The 25,253-nt window shown below is 41.9% G+C and overlaps 1 protein-coding gene across 7 annotated transcripts in view; it reads right to left on the bottom strand.

Annotated features, from left to right (window-relative positions):
- The window catches only part of EYA4 (EYA transcriptional coactivator and phosphatase 4), a 228,012-nt gene that overhangs the window by 182,863 nt on the left and 19,896 nt on the right, over positions 1–25,253 (bottom strand). The window lies entirely within an intron of this gene.

The following is a 25,253-nucleotide window of genomic DNA, read 5'->3' as shown; positions in this document are numbered from 1 at the left end:
ACAACAGTCAAAGACTAAAACACAGCACACTCACAGAAGTAGTAACGGGAGCACAGCTCCCGCACCTCTGCTAAAAGCAGAGGGAGAGAAGAGCTCCCCCCCCTCACTCTGGCTCCAGTAAGCAGCACTCCTCTTCTGCTCCCCCTTCTCTTTAGAAGAGCTCCCCCTTCTGTTTCAATCTACTTCTAAACCACAGGGCACAGAGCATGCAGAGTCCTAAACCCCATAATAGCTATCCTACATCAGGACGTTCTTCACTTCTATAAGGTTTTTATTCATTTTGAAAGCCCAGAACACTGTAAGCAGGAGTCACACAATAGCTTTGCTTATCAGCACCATTTTAAAAGGGTCTACATTAAGAGTATCGCCTCATAGGTCCAAAGTGCCTCCTCCCCATTGTTCCCACCCTCGGAGAGTGAGTGAGAGTGAAACTCAGTTAAATCAACACAATTTCACTACTTGTGTGCATGTGGAGGTGGGAAATGTGCCCCCTGTGTGCTCCAGGGCATTAACATGTGGCAGCTATCTTTTTGCAGACCAACAAAGGGAGGCCTGGGAATAGGGAGGAACCTTTGAACAGGTGGTCCAGAGTCTGCAGCCAAAGAGGTGTCACCAGCACCCACAGAGCAGCTGTGAGAGTCTCCTTTACCTTGTCACCATTTTGTAAGTAAGAGTACGTTATCCTCCCTAATCCACTTAGGTCCATAAATACACAAGGGCCATTTACTAAGGCTGTGTCAGAGGACCAGAATTTGGCCCATAACTCTTAACCCCAGTGGGCAACTTTGCAGTAAAAAGAGCTCCTGAAAACAGCAGAAGCCTCTATAAACTTAGTATCTCACTGTGTGCAATGGGATCACAATATGTTTTTTTTAAAATGGGTGGAATTTAGCTGCACAGTGCATCCTTTCTTAGGTATGTGCTCAGCAATTTGAGAAAAACACCTGGGCATGCTTCGTGGGCAAATTTCAAATGCACGTAACTCTCAAATAAAAAATAATATCTTTCAGAATAGTCTTGCACTGCTGCTTGGGGAAGACTATTTCCATTCCAAACTGGAACTTTCAAAACCATAGCAGTTTCAATTACTAGGACTATTCAAAATTATATTTAAAAAAGGTACAATTTTGTTTTAATTTAAATGATGGGAAGAATATTTTTTTCATTCTCACTCATAAGCAGTTCTTTGGGATTGTGGGGGTTATTTGTGGGGTTTTTTAGTTTGTCTGTTTGTGGGTTTTTGTTTAAAGTTACAAACAAAAAATTCACTTTTGGGCAGACTCAAACACTGAAAAATTTCAGCCCAAAAAATGGTTTCACAAAATCAGGAGTGACTGAGACATGGGCTATGAAAGAAATATTTTTTCAATCTTAAACACAGTGGTCACTGCTGCTCCTACTGTAAAAACCTATTATTCTTTTTTCCTTGACCTGTCTGAGCAAAAAAAAGTGAAACTTAGTAGAAGAAATATTCTCAATTGCATGTAATTCCGCTTTAGAGCTAAATTAGACTAAGAAAAGTGGCTGAGTTTAGGTTGGGATTAGTTAACATTAGCTAGCTAAACCTAATCTAAACTCAGCTATACTTCCTAATGTAGACACAGGATAATGCTTTACTTTGATTTTAGCAGATCGAGTTATAGCCTAGGCTCCCAAAGAAGCTTAAAGTTCCATTTTTTTCAGAATGGGGCTTCAGAGAGAGGATGTGGAATGGAGAACAGAGAAGGAACCCGAGTAACATCCGGGATTAAAATGGGCCTTTCTTCTGCATCAAAAGATATAGCAGGTTTCATAATATTTATCAAACAGAGACACATCTTTGGTTCTTTTTTCTAGAAGCTGGGCTGGATGGATCACTCAACAATTGTCCTGTTCTGTTCATTCCCTCTGAAGTATCTGGCACCAGCCACTATCAGAAGACAGGATACTGGGCTAGATGGACTAGTGGTCTAAACCAGTATGGCCATTCTTATGTTTCTTCCATCTTATTTTCAGACAGTAAGTCTCTCACCATGACATCCTCAAGAATACAAATGAAAGTTCTAGCCTATGGAAGACTGGAGCTGGGGAAGGAACATGGGCAGGATCCATGAATTATTCCAACTGGGACAAATGCTCTGTTTTAATATTCCTTTTACACCTGTGATGAAGTAAAATCTTTTTCCTCCAATGCTAACTCTCCACACTAAATGCTAACAAATGATTCATGTTGCTTCCCTTTGTCACATCAGTGTTGTAAGGATAAGTATATTAAAAACAGACCATCAGCGCTTTGAGATGTACTGATGACACATGCAATATAAAAGCTACGAATCATTATCATTATCATCACATAAAATAATCGAGACCAGTATAAATTCTAACTTGAGAAGTTACCATGCTTTGCATTTTGTAGCAGTGAGAAAAAAAGTTATACACTGAGATTTGAATGATGATTTTTTTTAATAATGAAAACAACCTTTTATAAAAAGTGGATTACTATTAGAAAAGAATTTCAGTCAGTGCTGGGAAGTAATACTCCCAATAACCTGTGTTCAGAAACTAGGTCAAATTCAGAAACAGGATATTTAAGAACCCCGATACACTAAAGTATCATATTGGAAATCAGTATACCATAACAAAATGTGCTGGGCCTTGTAATATTATATAACATTAATTTTTATTGTATAACAATAGTTTTTCATTTACAATGTCAACGAGTCAAATACACCTAATTGTTTCAAAACAGTTAACTTTAAAACCATACAAATCCCAGTCTCTAAATTTTTCTCTCACTACTTTACAAAAAACAAAGCATGTTAACTTCTTGAGTTAAAATTTACATCATTCTGAATTATTTTACAAACGAATCCCTACAGTCTGCCTGCTGCCAAAAAAGGCTCTGTGGTCTACTGATTTCAAAGTGAACCAAGACTACCCAAGTTCTAATTCAACTGAGACATTGACAGTGACCCATCGAATAACTGTATGCAAACCACTTAACCTCTTTATACTTTAGGCAAGTCATCTGGAAAATTAAGTAAAAATCATGGCCTCAGTGAAAAACAGAAATTGTATCAGAGATTAAGTAGGCCTGCAAAGGCAAATAAGTCCTTAACAAACTGCAATTTCAGGCACGGATTCTCCAAAGGCACTGCCCAGGAGGACGGTTTTGTAAAGCCGAGCTGAGATAGGAGACAAATTCAGCATCTTCGTGTCTATGCCTATAAGTATTCCATTTTGGCTTTGCTTTTTCCTTGAATACCCTTGATGCAAAAATAGAACATAATTTTATATATATATGTAAATTGTCTGCACTTTAAAAAATATTTTCTTCTCTATAGAATGAAAATAAGTAAATATAATATTCTTTAAGCAAGGTTAAACCATGAATAGCTCAAATCAGTACAAACGTTGGCTGCTCTTGTCTACATTTAGGAGCCAGCAACAAGACCTCTACACTGACTCTTGGCCACTGTTGTGATAAATGGGCCTACAATTGTGAGATCAACTGTAAAAAATGAGTGAATGTTTATAAAATGTCACAATGAACTATAACAACAAACAGCAGACGGTGATGGGTAAAGGGGCTAAAGGGAGACAGAAAGACTGAATTGGTCCAAGCAAAGGCTACTGATCTAATTTAAGGACTGTGTTAAGATCATCTCTGCTTAAAAAGAAAAGGGGGGAAAAAAAGAAAAAGTAGTAGTGTGGGACTGGAAATCAACAGACCAAAATTGGTGAATTGGAAATTAGGTCTAACTGGAGGACTAAATGGCTACTCCACCCACTGCTCCCCTTTTAGGGTCCTCAAAAAGAGACTTTTAGGGGAAAATTGACCGATATGGGTGGACGGATGCCAGCGCTGTCTTACTGAAAGATGAGAGAAGGGAAAGGAGAGACCTACACCATCCTGGCTGCCACACCCATCATTTCCTGGGGCCCACTGTGAAACCATTTGGCCTTCACTGTCCTAATCCCAAGAGATCTCCTGACCAGACCAGGCCACGGGAAGAACCCAGGTGACATGGCCACCACCATCCTCACCACCATCTGTGATGTAAGTTTCTGTCACATACACACACACCTCCCACGACCCCCACACCCATGTCCATTTTCTTCCTCATTTTAGTTCTCTTTCCTATCCTTCTCCTTTTGCCTTCTGTCTAAGGGAAGTCTGTCTTAGCCAGCCAAGACCGTAAATTTTGCAACACTAATTAAGCCTGTGAACAGAAAGACACCTAAGAGCAATACCCTAAGTAGCCTGATGCTGGTACAAGTTTGCCAGGCGCTGGATTGCTTGATAAGACTGCCTGCTATGTTTTTGTTCTTCCAGCACCGAGATTGTGAGAGTCAATACCTAATTGTGAATGGGGAATCATCAAGTGGGAGGGTTTAAAGCAGCGGTCTACAGGGATCAGTTCCTGGCCTTATGCTAGTTAACATTTTTATCAATGAGCTGGAAAAAAACATAAAATCATCACGGATAAAGTCTGTAGATGACACAAAAAATTAGGGGAGTGGTAAATATTGAAAAGGACAAAGTCACTAATACATAGCTACCTGGATTGCTTGGTAAACTGTGCAAATCTAGAAGCAAACAATATGTGTTTTAAATTTGGCTAAATGTAAACTTACACATCTAGGAACAAAGAATGTAGGTCATACTTACAGGAGGGATGAGACTATCCTGGAGAGCAGTGACTCTGAAACATTTTTGGAGGCCCATGGTGGGTATTCAGATGACCATGAGCTCCCAGTGTGATACTGTGGCCAAAAGGGCTAATGTGATACTGGAATACATAAACAGGGGGATCTTGAATATAAGTAGAGAGGTTATTTTACCCCTGTATTTGGCACTGTTTCAGTCGCTGCTGGAATACTGTGTCCAGTTTGAGTGTCCAAAAGTCAAGAAGAATGTTGATAAATTGGAGATGGTTCAGAGAAGAGCCACAAGAATGACTAAAAGATCAGCAATATGCCTTATAGTAATAGGTTCCAGGAGCTCAACCTATGTAGCGGAACAAAGAGTAGTAGTAAGAGATGATTTAATTCCAGTCTACATGAGAAACAAATATTTAATTATGGGCTTTTCAGTCTAGCAGACAAAGGTAGAATGCAGTCCAATGGCTGGAAGTTGAAACTAGGAAAAAATCAAACTGGAAATAAGGAATAAATTTTTAAGAGTAATTAACCATTGGAACAATTTACCAAGGATCATGGTGGAGCCTCCATTACAGACAACTTTTAAATCAAGATTGGATGTTTTTCTAAAAGATATGCTCTAGGAATTATTTTGGGGCAGTTTTATGGCCTCTGTTCTACAGGAGGTCAGAGTAGATGAGCACTCTGGTCCCTTCTGGCCTTGGAATCTATAAATCTAGGAAACAATAGGACTATCAGTAACAGCAACAACAAGAGCTCCAGCCCAGTTCAACTAGCAGCTTCTCTTCTCCGCAAAAGTTATTACCATCTTTAATACCATCTAAGAGAATATCAGACAAGGAGGGTGGTGGAGGGGAGGGGTGCCTTCTAAAATCTCTGTCCAGGGAAAGGAAACAAGGGATATTATTAAAATGAAACCCTTCTGTAATACTTTACATTTCAAGTGTATAAACTGTCTTTCCTTCTTTTCCTTTTATGTTTATGTTGAATAAAGGGTTAAAGGGATTTTTAATGGTGTGTTTGCCATGGTACTAAGCAGACTGAGGTCTCTGGATACCAAAACCTGGACCTTGCTTAACAGTGTTTAATGTTGGACAGTGAGAGGGTCACGTTAATGCCTCTGACTCTTTGGGCCCAAATGTTTCATCTAAATTAACAGACCACCACTAGTTGGTTAATTTCACTAGGGGGGTGGTGAAGCACTGGAATGGGTCACCTAGGGAGGTGGTGGTGGAATCTCCATCCTTAGAGGTTTTTAAGACCCAGCTTGACTAAGCCCTGGCTGGGATGATTTAGTTGGGGTTGGTCCTGCTTTGAGCAGGGAGTTGGACTAGATGACCTCCTGAGGTCTCTTCCAATCCTAATCTTCTATGATTTATGAATTTGAAGCTATCTGCATGTGAAGACAAGACTTGGATCATAAACTTACAACTTGTCTTCATGCAGCGTTAACTCAGGCTCCTATTCAAGAGTTGTCCCTAACATGAGTCCCATCCACACACATACAAAACCCTCGCTTGAGTGTGGTGGTGCTTTACACCTGAACTGGCTGATCCATCAAGGGGTACAGGATAAAGCCTGAGAGTTACGAATACCCAAGCCACTAACACAACTATTCTGCAGTGTGGATGCAGGTTATGTTACTCTGATATATGTTTGGTGACTATTTTCATGACTCTGGAGCACAAACCATAAACAGATTTTATTTGAAGACAACTAATTTTACATTTAAATAAATAATAAAATAAATGAACAACATGCATAGTATTTATTGTGACAGGGTTGGGCGAGATGGCTATAGGAGGAGTAATAGAGGGCAGATATATTAGCCCCAGGCTAAGTAGGTCCCTTTTCCCTGGATAAGGTAACAGGGCAGGTTCCAGAACAATCAGGAACCTTCTGGAGACAATTAAGACAGGCTGATTAGAACACCTGCAGCCAATCAAGAAGCTGCTAGGATCAATTAAGGCAGGCTAATCAGGGCACCTGGGTTTTAAAAAGGAGCTCACTTCAGTTTGTGGTGTGTGTCTGAGGAGCTGGGAACAAGAGGCACTAGGACTGAGAGTGAGAACGCGGACTGTTGGAGGACTGAGGTGTACAAGCATTATCAGACACCAGGAGGAAGGTCCTATGGTGAGGATAAAGAAGGTGTTGGGAGGAGGCCATGGGAAAGTAGCCTAGGGAGTTGTAGCTGTCACACAGCTGTTCCGGGAGGCACTCTAGACAGCTGCATTCCACAGGGCCCTGGGCTGGAACTTGGAGTAGAGGGTGGGCCTGAGTTCCCCCCAAATCCTCCCAACTCCTGGTCAGACACAGGAGCAGTCGGCCTGGACTGTGAATTCAGAAAAACGGCCAAGCTGAGGGCTGCCGTGAAGTTCCAAGGCGAGCAAATCCGCCAATAAGCGCAAGACCCACCAAGGTAGAGCAGGAACTTTGTCACACTATATACAGTAAAGCCTCAGAGTTACAAACTGACCAGTCTACTACACACCTCATTTGGAATCAGAAGTACATAATTACCCTGACATCTGCTGGGAGAGCAATACAACAGTGCACAGACAATCTGGGAAGCTTTTGGAGAGTGTTGGAGACAGCTTCCTGGTGCAAGTGCTGGAGGAACCAATGAGGGGCCGTGCTCCTCTTGACCAGCTGCTCACAATTTGGGAAGAATTGGTAGGGGAAGTAGAAGTAGGTGGCAACCTGGGCAGCAGCAATCATGAGATGGTCGTTCAGTATCCTGACAAAAGGAAGAAAGGAGAGCAGCAGAATATGGACCCTAGACTTCAGAGAAGCAGACTGACTCCCTCAGAAAACTGACGGGCAGGATCACCTGAAAGGCTAATGAGTCCAGGAGAGCAGGCTGTATTTTAAAGAAGCCTTATTGAGAGCTCAGAAACAAACCATCCTGATGTGCAGAAGGAATAGCAAATATGGCAGGTGACCAGCTTGGCTTAACAGATAAATCTTCGGTGAGCTTAAACACTGAAAGGAAGCTTACAAGAAGTGAAAACTTGGACAGATGACTAGGGAGAAGTATAAAAATATTGCTCGAACATGCAGGGTTGTAATCAGGAAGGCCAAAGCACAATTGGAGTTACAGTTAGCAAGGGATATGAAGGATAACAAGAAGGGTTTCTACAGGTATGTTAGCAACAAGAAGGTAGTCAGGGAAAGTGTGGGACCCTTACTGAATGGGGGAGGCAACCTAGTGACAAATGATGTGGAAAAAGCTGACGTACTCAATGCTTTTTTTTGCACATCGGTCTTCACAGACAAGGTCAGCTCCCAGATTGCTGCACTGGGCAGCAGAGTATGGGCAGGAGGCGAGCAGCCCTCAGTGGTGAAAGAACAGGTTAAGGACTTTTTAGAAAAGCTGGACATGCACAAGTCCATGGGGTAGGGTGCAATGCATCCAAGGGTACTGAGGGAGTTGGCTGATGTGATTGCAGAGCCATTGGCCATTATCTTTGAAAACTCGTGGCGATCAGGGGAGATCCAGACAATTGGAAAAAGGCAAATATAGTTCCCATCTTTAAAAAAGGGAAGAAGGAAAATCCGGGGACCTACAGACCAGTCAGCCTCACCTCAGTCCCCAGAAAAATCATGGAGCAGGTCCTCAGGGAATCCATTTTGAAGCACTTAGAGGAGAGGAAGGTGATCAGGGACAGTCAACATGGATTCACCAAGAGCAAGTCATGCCTGACCAACGTGATTGCCTTCTATGATGAGATAACTGGCTCTGTGGACATGGGGAAAGCAGCGGACATGATATACCATGACTTTAGCAAAGCTTTTGATATGGTCTCCCATAGTATTCTTGCCAGCAAATTAAAGTTTCAATTGGATGAATGGACTATAAGGTGGATAGAAAGCTGGCTAGATCATTGGGCTCAATGGGTAGTGATCAACGGCTCGATAGCTAGTTGGCAGCCAGTATCAAGCAGAGTGCCCCAGGGATTGGTCCTGGGGCCAGTTTTGTTCAACATTTTCATTAATGATCTGGATGATAGGATGGATTGCACCCTCAGCAAGTTCACGGATGATACTAAGATGGGGGGAGCGGTAGATATGCTGGAGGGTAGGGATAGGGTCCAGTGTGACCTAGACAAATTGAAGGATTGAACCTCATCAGATTTCATTTGGCCCAACAAGGACAAGTAAAGAGTCCTGCACTTAGGATGGAAGAATCCCATGTACTGCTACAGGCTAGGGACCGACTGGCTAAGTGGCAGTTCTGCAGAAAAGGACCTGGGGATTACAATGGATGAGGAGCTGGATATGATTCAACAGTGTGCCCTTGTTGCCAACAAGGCTAACGGCATATTGGGCTACATTAGTAGGAGCACTGCCAGCAGATTGAGAGAAGTGATTATTTCCCTCTATTCGGGATTGGTGAGGCCACATCTGTAGTATTGCATCCAGTTTTGGGTCCCCCACTACAGAAAGGATGTGGATAAATTGGAGAGAGTCCAGCAGAGGGCAACGAAAATTATTAGGGGGCTGGGCACATGATTTATGAGAAGAGGCTGAGGGAACTGGGGTTATTTAGTCTGCAGAAGAGTGAGAGGGGATTTGATAGTAGCCTTCCACTACCTGAAGGGGGGTTCCAAAGAGGATGGAGCTAGGCTGTTCTCAGTGGTGGCAGATGACAAATCAAGGAGCAATGGTCTCAAATTGCGGTGGGGGAGATCTAGGTTGGATATTAGGAAAAACTACTTCACTCAGAGGGTGGTGAAGCACTGGAATTACCTAGGGAGGTAGTGGAATCTCCATCCTTAGAGGTTTTAAGGCCTGGCTTGACAAAGCCGTAACTGGGATGATTTAGTTGGGGTTGGTCCTGCTTTGAGCAGAGGTTGGACTAGATGACCTCCTGAGGTCTCTTCCACCTCTAATCTTCTATGATTCTATGAATCAGGCAGCAGCAGAGATGGGGGAAAATGCAAATACAGTACATTACTGAGTTAAATGTAAAGTACTAAAAAAAAGGGAAAGTTTAAAAAAAGATTTGATAAGGTAAGGAAAGTGTTTCTGGTCTTGTTTCAATTTAAATTAAGGTGGTTAAAAGCAGCATTTTTCTTCTGCATGGTAAAGTGTCATAGAACCATAGAATATTAGGGTTGGAAGAGACCTCTGGAGGTGTCAAAGCTATATTAAGTCAATGTTCAGTTGTAAACTTTTGAAAGAACCACCATTATGTTTTGTTCAGAGTTACAACCAACTTCCACTCCCAAGGTGTTCGTAACTCTGAGGCTCCACTGTAGTTTCTTGATGTCAGACCCTTTGGAATAAATTCTGCTCTCCAATATGCTGAGGTAAATCTCGTTTAACTTCACTGATCTCCCCCCCACCCCGAAACTCTTATGTCTGGAGATTTTTAATCTGTCCTCAACTGAGTTACTTCAGATTTACCCCAGTGTAATTGAAGGCTCAATTTGGCTCTTCATTTTAATGGGCCTGGTTTTACAGGTCATCATTAAGACATACTTCATCAAAGCAGAGTTCTTTTTTGGTGCTATTTTATGTATGCCAACTATTTCTTTTTTCTACTCAAGAGGATTAATTTGCAAGTGTGCCAGCCAGCTACTGAGGCACAGCTCAGAGAAAGATTATGGGGGACACAGGAAACCACAGCTGTTCTTTGATGCTAAATAAACATGATCCATTGCTACAAATCATTTAGAAGAGTATGCTAATAAAATCTACTGGAAACAATTGTTTTTACTTTCAATATAGGTTCCAAGTCAGCAAGGTACTTAAAGCCTGGGCCAAACTTTAAACATATGATTAGACCTATTTAAGTCAGTGGGACAACTCGGGCTTAAAATTACACATATACTTCAATACACTACTAAATCTGGACCTTTGGCAATAACCTAATAAGAATAAATCAAATATGTATTCACAATACTCTGTACTTGTACCTTGGAAAAGGAGTTCTTTGTACTTAGTGGACATAAAAGCATTGAGATTAAAAGCCTAAACCATATAACAGGGTTACCAAAAAGTAGATTGCTTTATAACACTGTTTTGTCAAACATCTAGTTTGTACCAAGGGAACTCAGGCCACTTTTTAAAAGAAGAAATTCTTTATATATAATGCAACACCTCCTGAAGAAGATCAAGTCCAGAAATCTAAGGTGTTGCACTATAATTGTTAGTTGGGAACTGTGGCAGACACAAAGAACAAACTGAAATATTTTGCACGCTCATGCAGGATTGCAGTGGGCTCTCTTGGAAAGCTCATGTCCACTTCTGAGCATAAAAAAAAATGTCTTTATATCAAGCATGCCAACTCTTGCGAATTTATCACAAGAGACATGATTTCCAAGTAAAATTAAACCTTGCCCATGATCTCGTGATCGACCTACCAAATCTCAGGATTTTTTTCTACTGACAGCACAGGCCTTAGGGGAGTGTGATGTGAGCGACAGCCCAGGGCTCCGTGGTCAGAGGGACACTGTCCCAGTGCCGCAAGCTGGTGGGTCTGGGCTGCCGGAGTGGGGATGAGTATGGGTGAGCCCAGGTCTGGAGCCCCTGGCCAGGCAGGCAGGGGGCAGTGATACCGCCCAGAGCTGCCAGCCGGGGGGAGGCACAGGGCTTGCCCCTGCAGAGCCAGCCCCTTGCTGCCCCCTTCCCATGGACCTGATGGTCAGAGGTGTATAGCTGGGGGAACCCCATGGCTCAGAAACGCCTTCCTGTCCAGCCCAGATTGGGTGGCCAGAGAGCAAGGTATTGCCACCCTTACTTCTGTGCTGCTGCTGCCGCCGACGGTGCTGCCTTCAGAACTGGGCAGCCAGAGAGCTGCCAATCTAAATGTGCAAAGCAGAAATCTGCCTCCTGCTCCCCCAGTGCTTGATGCCCAGCATTCTCCACATTTACTTTTCACAGAAGTAGTTTTCTAAGAAATAAAGGTGGCATGATATTGCAGGGTAATGAGGTACAGGTAGATGTGGGGCCAGGAAGGAGGCTGGAGGGTAGGGGACAGTAATGGGAGGGGATTGGATGTCAAGTCCCCAGGCTCGGATAGTGGTGGGTAGGAGTACCGCCCGCCAAGTAGCCAGGGAAAGACCAGGTTATTAACTGTTGCAAGTTGATTGCGAGTCACAGGAGTCTGGTGCCTGCAGTAGGAGCTGTCGTGATGACACAAGAAACTCCTCCAACCCAGCAGCCTTGGAGCTAAGGACACAGACCTGCCCTGCCTTCATGTATGACCCTACAGCAGAGAGAGTGTCCAGGGGCAGAAGAAGGGAGATGGGAGTCAGGGAAAAGCTGCTATTGGCTCCAGGGCCTCCCGCTGCTTTGGAACTTCTCCTCTACTTGGGATCTGGGTAGAGGAGAAACTCTGGGGGATGCGGAAAGCATATCAGGGGAGAAAGGAGTCAGTGAGGTGGTGTTGGTGGGTCCAGGGAAGGGGGGAAGCCCAGGGGGCAGCAAGCCGGGGTGGGGGGGCAAGACAGTGGTAGGAAATGGATGGCAGGTGAGGTCCCCTATCATAGGGATGAGAAGAGGGTAAGTGGAGTCTCCATCTGAGAAGTCAAGGAGAAGAGTATTTTTTGTGTGCATTAAAAAGCTGACTTTTCAGTCTGAAATTTATCACACATAGCCAGAAGAGTAGAGGGGGTAAAAAGCAAACAAACAGACAAACTAAAAAGCCCAGTTTGATGTTTTGTAAAATCTTGTGATTTCTGGGCCAATCTCGTGATTTTTTTTGGAGATCCACCTCAATATTTTTGATTACTTGTAGATGGCAATACTGTTATATGTTTTATATTTTATATACTTATTTGAATTTGTATTTCATATTAATAATGCAGCTTTCAAAGCTTGAAATGGGGTTGTGACATGTTCAGTCTTTAACTTACTAAATCCAAGATAGTATTCTCCATATATGGGGAAGGGGGGGTCCATGGGTACTCAATACAAGGCCTAGTTTGAGTTAGATATATAGTGCAAGTTTCCCTAACTAGCAACACACCTGAAATTCCAGTTTTGTTGCTCTGTGGAACTGAGACTACCAATCATGACGAATTTCGTTTTGTGTGGTCAGTTTTTGTCAGCATTCTAAAGATAGTGTGTGGCAATGGAACAAATTTCTTTTATTTGTTTCTTTGGTTATTAAAAGAGGTCCAAATGATGTCTTTTCAATGAGAACTCCGATATAGCTGATTTGATAACTTCTTACAGCTAATGGTTTGGGGGAATGCACGAGGAAAGGTACAGTGATACCTAAAACTTAAAGTTGTTTTCAAGATGTGGTTATTGTTTAACTTTACAAACTGCAAAAATTATCCCACTGCAATTTTTTGTAAACAGTAAGACTGGAGTTTTTAAACCAAAACCAACATTTAAATTATTCTTTTTTATTTCTTATTAGATGTACATTTCTGTTACATCAAGAGTGAAAGTAGTAAGTTTGTTTCTGAGCCCAACCCCAATTTGTATTTCCCCAATCATATGCAATACGTATCAATTAAGGATGAGCTCACATTATAACAGATGTCAAAATACATAATCTGCTACCACGTTTGAAAGAGCTAGGGTCACAACAAATGAGAATTTTAGTAAATGAGAATTACAAAATACATACTCAACTTCTAAAGTTTGGTGGGGGGAAAACCCCTACCATATCGGTCTATGGTAGATTACGGTATGTACATCATAGAGTGGTGACACAGCAAAGGGCACAGTAATCAGAAAAAAGTCTGTACGATTCATGTGCCAAGATTACCATACCACAAGAAAAGGTAGTACCAGGGAAGAGAAACAATAACTTAAATTCAGTTTCAGTCTTAGTGGAATGTGGAAATTTTACTTATTAGGAAAATCCATTCAATGTTGCTATCTGGGAGATATTTGTAGCTCAGTGGACTGGACATTGAACTGGAGTGGGGAGATGTGGTTTTATTCCCGCTACTAACTCATTTTGTTACCTTAGGCGGGCCTTTTATCATCTGTTTGTACCTCAGTTACTTCACCTGTAAAAGGGTAACAAAATGTTTACCCAGCTTTGGAGAGTGCTTTGAGATCTTCCATTGAAAAGCTTTGTGCAAGTGCTAAGTATCATTTATATTTCTGCAAATGCCTTTCAAGCAACAATACTTCGCTTTGGTACATCTTTTTAAATTTTAAAAGAAAACGACCACCTGTAGATTCATTATTTTTTGTTTCTACATTAATCATTTCTTCAGAATGTTCTTTCAAAGGTATTGTTGACATTTAATTAAATGAAACTTCATTCCTTTTACAAAGTGACATAATACTACTACTAAGTGAAATAGTTTTGCATGACAGAAATTTGTCCACATGACAAAATACTATAAAAATAGTAAGTAGCTATGAACAACAATATTGTCACTACCAACTACACTGTTGCTATGGTTAAATACAAGGTAGTTTTGCAGAGTATGATTTATTTAAATTAAGAAAAAACACTAAAAATCTAATTTTATTGAAATCTGCTTCATTCAAGGCACCAATCTTGCAATCTACAATGTCCGATAAGACTGCCACACTTACATGGGGCCCCCATTATCTGTATGGCTCTGTGTGCACGCAACACTGTATGTCTGTTGTAAATTGAAGGGTCAGGGCATTAGCAAGAACATGCAAATTGTAACCGAAAACTGATGGCAACATGAACACATGCAATATCTTCACTCATAAAAAACATGAAAATAACATTGGTTCAAGAGCTGCCAGGGATTGTCCAGCCATAACTACTGTACAAATATGAGTGGCATGCACTATATGCTATACAGTATGATGGAAAACAAATAACTTACACAATGCACAATTCTAATGCTGTCCTCGCCTCACAAAAATGAAAGACTTTTATCCAATTTTATAGCTGTACACATCTGCTAGAGCCTCCCATTTTATGGACTTCAACCTATTGTTCAATTCTAGGTTAAAATTAAGTAATCTAAATATGCACTCTGTTACATAAAGGCCCAGAGGATGAAATTACATCAGCTTCTAATAAGGCTCTTTGAAATCCTAAACTAACAAGTTAACAGCCAAATTATTTTTCTTCTGTTAATGCTGATTGAACACTAAATAATTACTAAAAGAAAACAAAATAAAAAGTTTGACACCTTTGTAGGAGTTACAAGCCTTTGATTATTTGTTGCCCCAGGACACAAGTAATATATAACTACTACACATTTTATATTTTATTATTATTATTAATTTTATTATTAGCATGCACACCTCCCAATACAAACTTACAATTTTTTTTAAAAAAGCAAGTAGTCAGGAGCTTTATTAAGTTAAAGCTTAGAATTTTTTTCTCATTTAAAAACTATGTAAGAATTTTTTCTTTTAAAAGAAGGATATTTATACTTAATCTGTGAAAGAATTAACATAATTTAAGAGGAAAAATAATTATTTGGAAGACTGAAAATAAGGTGAAAACTTCTCTGTGTCACTTACAGGAGTTTTAAAATACTGTCCATAAAACCCATTACAAGCACAATAATTAAAACTAGCTTCCCCCCCCCACCCCCACCCCCACCCCCGGATAGCTGATTAGCAAGAATATACAGAAACAAGTTTCTGTGGCAGTGACTTTTCTTTTACTGGATAAATAGCTACCCACAAAAAAAATAGAGGCATAGAATTATTTTAAGGCCAAAAGAATGCTTAAAGATTAAAAGCAAAAAGAATTATTTCTTTCCCCCTGTTTTCTTTTTTTCCCTTTTATCTGGAATTACAGATGAAGAGGTGTCAATATCTGTTCCACTGCCAGAGAACAACAAGTTCCCTCCTTCTATGTCAGGAATAAAGGCCTGCCTACTAGCGCAGTTAGCCTGCAGCTGGCTGTGTCATTGGCTACATCACCCAATTGGCTAGAGGGCCCAGCAGCAGCTTGCTGACTGCTCAGTGCTCATGCTACCACTGTGCTTGCTCCTATGTTACCTTGTTCCTGCTGACCCTGCCTTGCACCCATCCTTGTTTGCCCTGACCGTGCCTGAGACCCCAACTTGCTTGTTACCCCACTCACTCTCTCGGATTCCAGCTTGACTCTTGGCCCTGGTACCCAGTTCCTTACCTCCAGCCTAACCCGTGACTTTGGCTTCAGACTACTGCCTCCAGCTCTGACCCTAGTTCCTGGTTTCTGACACTCAGTTTCTGACACCTGCTCCAACCACTAGGCCTCATGCCTGCTTCAAACAGTAGGCCTGATGCCCACGCCAAATACTAGGCTACACCACCGATAGCGTGGTTACCTGACAGATTGAGCAGTCTAAGACAAAAGACCTTGAGTCCTGAGGGGCCCCAGGAGTGCCCCCCAAACTTGTGCTGACACACCAGAGACCAGGGATACCAATGGTTGGGGCCATGAAAACAGAGCATTTGCGCAAACCGCCAGCAGATCCAGTCAAGGCAGGCAAGAACTGGGAGAGGTACTGTGATAAGCAAGTCCAGATGATGGTGCTTTGGCAAGTACACCGAGGCAAGCCATGCCTGGAGGGGCCTGAAGTGTAGTCTTGCATGCTGCACTGCGTACATACATGCATTGATGTGGCCCAAAAGCCCTAAACCATGCTGGGCTATTGTAATCTGGTGGTCCTTGAGCTGTACAATCAGGGACATAATAGTTTGAAATTGGCCTTCTGAGAGGAAGGCTCCAGCTTGGGTAGAGTTCAACACCACTCCAATAAACTCTATCCTCTGGACCAGAGTGAGGGTGAATTTCTGAACATTTATTATCAGGCCTAGGGCCTTTAATGTTGATGCGTTAAAGTGGATGCTGGACTTCACCTGGGCCCTGGACTGACCTTTGACCAGTCAGTCATCCAGATATGGGTAGACTTGCACCCCTTGTCTCCTCAGGTAGGCTGCTACTTCTGCCAGACACTTTGTAAACAAACAATCGTGGGGAAACTGCAGGCCGAATAGGAGAACTGTGAATTGGTAGTGCACGTGGCTCGTGACGAACCTTCTGTGGCCTCGGAAGATCAATATAGAAAAGTAGCATCTCTCAAATCAAGGGCAGCCTATCATTTCCTTGGATCCAGGGATCCAAGGGATTAGGGCCCTTGAATGTCTGGCAGTCCACTGAGAAACTTTCAACAGCAGGGCAGAACAGTTCCAGTGACCATCGGGGCGGTAAGAAAGAACTGAGAGGGCGCAGGGTCAGCCGGGTCCTTTATACCAGTGCTATGAGCACACGACCCCAGAAGGCCCCAGAGCTGACCTGACAGGTACCACTGAGGGAAACATTTCTGGCAACTGTGCTTGGGGTACATACACACCTACACTGGAATGGACATGTGTAAGCACAAAGAACACCACATCCATCCCTGCATGCCTTCCACCACACATACCCCCAAAAAACAGGCCCCAAGATTCCTAGACAGCATCCTCAAGGTGTGTGTGTGTGAGGGGGAGTATACTGGCAGAAATCAGAGCTAGTCCGAGGCAACCCACGCAGACTCCCTGATTGGCTGGTGGAACCAGAAGACTGTCTCCTTAGGCAGCAGCATCTCACTGGCTACTCAATGCTCATGCCCACCACTGTGACTACTCCTTTGTCGCCCTGTTCCTGATGCCTCGCCTTGCACCCAGCCTTGTCTCTGCCCTGTCTCTGCCTGAGACCCCCATCTTGCCTGTTAATCTTCTTGCTCCAAGTAATTCCAACTTGACCCTTGGCTCTGGCTTCTGACTACTGTCTGCAGCTTGACCCTTGACTCTGGAACCCAGTTCCTGACCCCTGGCTTGATCCTTGGCTGTGGGTTCTGACTACAGCCACCATCTCTGACCCCAGCTCCTGGTTTCTGACATCCACTCTAATCACTAAGCCTGACCCCCACACTGATCACTAAGCTAGACAGTCCACGTCCTGGTTCCCTGAGAGTCTATATATATATATATATATATATATATATATATATATATATATAGAGAGAGAGAGAGAGAGAGAGAGAGAGAGAGAGAGAGTTTACATATTGCTAGACCCTCTGCCACATGGGATTGGAGCAAAGGGTGAAGAGAGCCTTTTCTCCCACCAGGCAACAAGCTGTACAGATACTGCACTCTCTCCATACTGTGCTCCAAGATAGTACAAATAGAAGGTCTTGGCTACAGCACTAGCCCCCTCACCATGGCACCAAGGAGAAGGCAACTTCTCAGGCAGTGCATAAAGATTTGAAATGTACCATGGGTACATAGTTTAAAGCATAAATAATAGGAAAAATAAATACATTAGTGACATGACACAATAAAGAGTATATATTACAAGCTATCATACAGACATCTCAGCAAACACAACAGCTGTTCATCTCGATCAAATTCTATTCCTTCTAAGACTGAATGAAAGAGTGTACATTGATTTCAGGAGCAGTGTGTGACCATGCTATCATCCCATTGGTATGAGGAGTTTCCAAATATCAGGATGTATACACAAACGGTGAGTCATTTGCAACAATTCACCAAAAAAGTTGCAAAATTGGAAAACGTTCCATTTCAAAACAGATTGTAGTTTTAAGTTTATAACGTATTGTTATTAACAAAACTAAGAATCAGTTATTTTAATTTAACTGGTACCCTTTTGAGTTCTTCTGCCTATTGTCCTATAGCAGCTGAGAACTTCCATATGTGGATCAGTTTAGCAGCTTTTTCTAAAAGGTAGAAATTGATGGCCCAGTCCTTTAGAATGAGCAAAGGGGGTGTAAAAGACTACCAAATCAGAATGGCAGTATTTTACAGTCACATTGCAGTCGTGTAAATGAGTACATAAGGCACAGAGCACTGATAAATTCTAAGGGCAAAATTATTCATCCCCTCTCTACTAGCCACCATAGTCTTGACATAATTTGATGGATCTAAATTTAGAACAGGGGCCTCAGTATAGAAGACAGTGCAGCTCTCTGCAGGACAGGGTTAATAGACTATAAAGTTCAGGGGGACATGGATCCTGAGCCAAATTCTGTCCTTTGTTAAACCCCATTCATCACCAGTGAGTTCCAATGGGTTACTGTATGCGATATAAAATCAAAGTATTTGGCTCCTGGCCTTTTAATCTGCTTGTAAAACACCACGAACACCTATGCTACTAGATCAATAAATAAAAATAAGACTTGCTTTTCCTTGGGCATGCCAAAGAATGTTTACATCTCGATAGTGATAAGGTGCACAAAACCAGGCACAGTATATAACTTGCATTTTCCTGCTTCATACTGTTATCCCTGATAAAGATAGAAATAACGTGAACTCTCTCTGATATGCATGCTTAGTAATACAGAGTGAATATATACAATAATGGGTTTGCTAGATCCTTGTTTAGCTATTTGTAAGACATGCATTTATTTATTAAGATTTAAGACTTTTAGCTGTGTACACAAGTCCAGTGGCCATCTTCAGCCCCTACCTCAATGTTCAGCAGAATTATATGAAGATAGATCCATAGATTTTTAAGGCCAGAAGGTACCTGACTTCCAGTATCACACAGGCCACAACATTTCCCCAGTTACCTCTGCATTGAGCCCAATAACTTGCATGTGGCTACAGCATATCTTCTAGAAAGGCATCCAGTTTTGACTTAAAGACCCAAGAAATGGAGACTGGACAATCCACCACTTTCCTTGATAATTTGTTCCAATGGTTAATCACCCTCAGTGTTAAACATTTGTTCCTTATTTCTAATTTAATTGCTCTGGCTTTAAAAATGTTCCATCTCCTAACATGAACAAACTATTTTGCAAAACTCTTCAATTCTCAGCTACTCAAATTCTCTTATCGAGGATTCCTCCCTTACTTTTCAAATGGTCCTATGTTACCCTTTCTCCGTTGCTTTCTTTTCATACTGTAGCAGCAGAAGTATCTGAAAGAATAAGTTGTTGGGTAGGTCTACACACCAAAAGCTGTGCATAGGCTGGTCAGGCTACACTTGCTGCAGTGCAGCGAGTGGGGGTAACAAGAGCAGTGACGACCCTACAAAGCAGGATTCAGTGCAGGTAGTACATGCCAGACCCCAAGTATGTATTTGGCTCTCTGGCCCACTGTAAAGCTCCCACTGCGCAGTCTTCACTGCTATTGTTATCTGCGCTAGAAGGCTTCAAGCCTGTGAAGAATTTTTCTCTGTAAACATACTACCATTGTCTCTAAAACACAGCAACGTTTTTCAGTTCAACCAAAGACTTCATCCAGCAGTGCTGGTCTCCCTTGCATGGACGACAGGGAGCACCTCTCTGATTCTCTCTAACTCAGCATCACCAACTGCTGCGAATTTATCACAAATCTTGCAGCATTTGGTATTTTTCTGAAAGCCCCAACTCCTAGATGAGGTGATTATACAAGAATTTCAGCTTCCATTTCAACCTTCATGGCCGCAGAGAAAAACTACTTCAAGACAACAGGACTTAAACATATATTTAAGTGCTTTCCTGAATAGTGACAGACCTAAGCATGTCCCTAAGTACTTTACTAAATCACCATTGCTGAACAGACCTCAATCGTAGTTTGGCATGATCTGAAGAGAAATAACATTTCTTTGAAGGGAATTGGTACCTGGAGCCAAGATTACAGTGTACCAAGAATAGCAGAATCTAGTATGGGGACAAAAGGTGGGAGGATCTTTACAGTTTTAAAATTGAAGTGGAAATACTGGAGACTTGACCGACACATTATCTGGAATGACAGACTCAATTCTTCAACCATATGCATTCCTTTGGGATTATTTCAGTTCAACGTGATTCTTAAAAGATTTTTTTTAAGGATGCAAATCACTGGGGCATTATTTTCTTAATGGTATGGTCAAAAAAAGAAAAAAAGAGAAAGTGAACCACAAAAAACCCCAATGTTAGTGATCTCACAATCCCAAAAAAGGCTATCAGAATTAAGGCTACAAATGTAGGCTGTCTCACTTCATGAAGACCAGCTATCTGCAGACTTTAATATTTTTTTTTGCGCCACAGAACCAGGAAGTCACACTATTGCATTTTACTGATTCATACTGTCTATTACTATGACAGATAGACAGAATGACAGAAAAACAACACACAAAAACAGTTATGTAAGGGCTAAAGAAAATACATGTGTCTTGTTCTCAGGTTGCTGGAAACAGATCTAATGGACTGCTCAGGGGAGTGAATTTTAAAAGGGGGCTCTCCAATGAGAAAGCCCAGCTAATAGTCATGAAATGTTCAACCAACTTATGTTTGTTTGTGTGGGACAATGCACTGTGGAGCTCTCCACTCATAAAGTCCAAATATCTGGGTGGCCTTACATACATACCCCTTTTATCTTAAAGTCCAAATATCTGGGGCTGCTTAGCTGTCTCTCCTGGCTGTCTTAAATTATTGTGCTGGCGGAGGGGGAGGGGAAATGGGGTCACAACAGTTTAGATGAGGTTTAACCCAAACAACTCATCACAACCAACCAGCATCACATACCCATTGCTCAGTTTCCCCTCCAACCACCATCCACCTGCCTTATTTGGGTTGAATTATGACCAGTTCACTCTCATTCAGATCCACAGTCAGACATTATTGAGATTACAGAATTTTGGGTTTGATGAAAAAAGTCAAAATGAGTATAATCACCCTATGGATGACAATGCAGCCCAAAATACCTCACAAGCTTCTTCAGTGACTTCCTAAAACCTTAGGATGGGACCACTACACACACACACATACACACACACACAATCTACTCCCCAAAGAAGCTGGAAAGCTCTGTGTAGATCAAAACACTTGTCTCCTTCACCAACAGAAGTTGGTCCAATAACAGATATTACCTTACCCACATTGTGTCTCTACTCCCTAAAGAGTCAACGGCACATTGTAGATATAAAAATCTGCTGATACTTATGACAGGCTTGGAAAGCTTAGCGTTGTCCATTGCATAAGTGATGAACTGGGGGAAAAGACCTCAGCAGCAAACCATATTTGCATAGACACAACTACTGTGCCTGAGTGACCAGGAGACAGACTTGCTTGGCAAAGTGATCAATTTTGGCTGTTTTAGATAACAATTCACTATACTATTGAATGCAGGGATAATAAAATGTTGTTATCCTCATTGCATGAGTAAAGGGCAGCAGAACTATACTTAGCATGCCCTAATTCAGGGAGTGGTGATGCCAAAGCCAAATAGAAATTAGAGAGGATGAGGACAGGAGTTTCTACCTGCTAGACTGAAATCTTAGGGTATGTTTACACTGCAGTTAAAAACTACAGCTGGCCTGTGCCAGCTGACTCAGGCCAAGGGGCTGTTTAATTGAGGTGTAGATGTTTAGGTATTGGTTGCAGCCTGGGCTCTAGACCCTGCAACGTGGGATGGTCCCAGAGCTCAGGCTCTTGCCTAAGCCTGGAAGTCTACACAGCAATGAAACAGCCCCACAGCCCGAGCCCTGTCAGCTGGAGTTGGCTGGCATGGGCCAGCTGCCGGTTTTTCTTTGCTGAGTGACCAGCAGTATGTCTTTCTTTGTAGATATACCCTTCAAGGTGCCTCGGGGTGGTGTTCAGTTTTCCCAGATTACTGGATGGGGGCTCGAGCCAGTTCTGTTTTGTAATGTTAAGAGAAACCCGTAGATATTGAACGTGGCCTTGTTGCAGCTGACACCACCTGGAAGAATTATTTCATGCATAAATACATTTATATAGCTTTGTTTTTCCCCTTTACCTTGTTTTGTTGTTTTCAGTTTCCACAGGTTGGATCAGGAGGATGGGACAATCATTTCAAAAATACACTACTAAGCAATTTAGGACTAAAGGTGATCACTTTGAATTCCTGCTGAGACTGTTGCATAATAAAAATAGGGTTAATTTAGATGCAGTGGTTCACAGGTTTAAAATTTATTTGTTTTGCCCTCCCGTCACTCTGAACAAACAACCTGTCAGTTCCGGAAACTTCTAAAAGTAAAGGAATCTATCATCATCATCGTCGTCATCTGTCAATAAAACAGTTACAAAAGAATGCATTCCCACCCAATACCAATATAGTGCTGTCCTGGACTAAAATGGACCACTGTCCAGCACATAACAATTGCACTGGCAGCATAGGGGAATAATGTGACACTACTTTGTTAGGCACCAGAGGAAACAGTATTTTCTTTCTCCCACCCTGTCTGTCTTGTTTATCCAGTGGTTCTCAAACTTTTGTATTGGTGATCCCTTTCACACTGCAAGCCTCTGAGTGTGACCCCTCCTACAAATTCAAAGCACATTTAACACTATTATAAATGTTGGAGGTGAAGCAGGGTTTGGGGGTGGAGGCTGAAAGCTCACAATTCCCCTCATAACCACCTTGCAACCCCCTGAGAGGTCACAAACCCCAGTTGAAGAACCCCTGATTTAGACTGCAAGCTCTTCAGGGTAGGGACTATTTCTTACTATGTTGGAGTACTGCCTTAGCATGATGGCTCCCAGAAATCTGCTGGGGCCTATTGGTGTGTAAAGACTAACACCACCACATATAATGTCAGCAGGGCTAAAAAGCATAAATCCTGCCTTGAATGTATGATCCTCTGTGCCATTAAGCATTATACCATTAACAACAGTGTAATGACAGCAAGTGCTGCCTCCATATACAATAATTATCACAACTCAACTTTCACCTCACCTTGTAATTTGTTAGATGTTTTTCATATAATAGTTGAAAGCTACGTTTTAACTATGAAGAATATTATGGAAATTAGACTACCCTTAATATAAAAGAGGCTGTTAAATATGCACTTATCAAACATCCAATGTTGCAAAAACAGTTTACCCATCATGAAGTATACATCTTTTTGTACTAAGTTTAAATTTACAGATCTATTTTCTGTTAATATTTCTGTTAGGTAATTGCACAGAGTAGTTACCTCAGATATGAAAAGACAAGAATCTTTACTTAAAGTCTTTTATGACCTTTATATAACTTTATTTATTTAATAAGGATGCCATTTAATTCTTACATGCTCCAGAGTTCTGGTTGGGAATATGTTAGATCAGCGGTTCTCAAACTGTGGGTCAGGATCCCAAAGTGGGTCACAAACCCATTTTACTGGGGTTGCCAGGGCTGGTGTTAGACTTGCTGAGGCCCGGGGGTGAAGCTGAAGACTGAGTCCCACTTCCCAGAGCCAAAGCCCAAGGACTTCAGCCCTAGGCGGCAGGGCTCAGGCTTCGGCTTCAGCCCTGGGTGGCAGGGCTCATCCGGGCTCAGGCTTCCGTCCCCTCTCCTGGGCTCTTATAGTAATTTTTGTTGTAAGAAGGGGGTTGCAGCACAATGAAGTTGGGGAACACTTGTGTTAGATAAATACAGCTGTACCAAGCAGTGCCACCACTATGATTCAACAATTATTTTAAAGGATTTTTAAATCATCCATGAAAACACGTTTCAGCATAAAAATCTCATACTTAAGGTTGTCAGTTGAGGAGTGAATTATTTTTCCCCACTATGCAAAAATGAAGAAACCCTTCTGTTCTGACTGAAATTTTAAGAATGAAAAACTGAAGGTATTGTTCTCAAATTCTTCTATGTACTCCTATTACCTACAAAAGTCTTTGTTACAATAAAATGTTACAACTAGTCTATTATGCAGATGGTGTATCTGAATGTATCAGACATAAAAACATTGTGCCACCCGATTACTCCTTAGAAAAAAAGGACAAGAAATCTCCAAGGTTTTTCCCAATTTTTCTGTCAAAGGAGGATGTGGCGGGATTCTCTGTATACCCTGCAAAACAGGACATGGAACCAGTCCCCAAACCCTGCAGATCCCCGCAGATCCCCTCAGATGCTTGGAGTCCCAGGAAGATCAGAATGAACCAAAGCCTTCCATATAATGATTCTGCATCTCTGCAGCAGTCCAGCTACCTTGCAGCTCTTATTCCTGGTACTTAGCAGTTAAGCTCCATTCTAGCCACACTACCATGCACTATCCTGGCCACAGCTCTCTCCAGCACTATGGAGCGGATCCACTGTATTATCTTTTGGGATGATTTCTGCAGGACCAAGGGAAGATGATGCACAACTTCCCCCCTTCACCTGCTCACTTCTCCCAGTTGACCAATAGCTCTATCTCCCGCCGCCCCTTAAATAGGTCTCCAGACTATGGATCACCCTCTGTGGGGAGCAGGGGGCCCTCCCTCTGTATGGTTCATGTGAAGGGTTTTGAGTCATGATGGAGCCCCAAGTTATTTAATTTAGAATAGCTATTACATATACAGGCTAATTATTCAGCAATAAAGTGAATGGTCTTTGGTAGGAAGGGAAATTAATATGCAACCTAAGGAATAAATGTTCTTATCTTTATGGTAAGGAACCTTGTACACAGTGCTCCCTTTGTTGCAAAATTAAATGCTTTGTGCTTTAAAATTCTCCCACAAAAATTTTGTCATGCTTATAATATGTTTATGTTCTTATATTCTAAAAGATCTAGCAAAGTAAAAGCAATGAACTGCAGAGTTAGAGCTACCAGTTCTTTCATGAACACACATGGTTGGCCTGTGAATAGTAGCGTACATTTTGCTCTCACTTATACCAGTGCAATACACTGGTTTCAATAGGAACATACCAATATATCTACAGAATTTGGCCCACTGTATGTAAGATCTTCCTCCATCATAACTAGTAAGACAAGGAATATTCACCTTAATTTTCAATAAATGTTAACATTTATCAGA

Source organism: Caretta caretta, chromosome 3, assembly GCF_965140235.1.
Source record: "Caretta caretta isolate rCarCar2 chromosome 3, rCarCar1.hap1, whole genome shotgun sequence".
Lineage (NCBI taxonomy): Eukaryota > Metazoa > Chordata > Testudines > Cheloniidae > Caretta > Caretta caretta.
The sequence above is the reverse complement of the archived record's forward strand: the minus strand, read 5'-3'. Positions and strand labels throughout refer to the sequence as shown.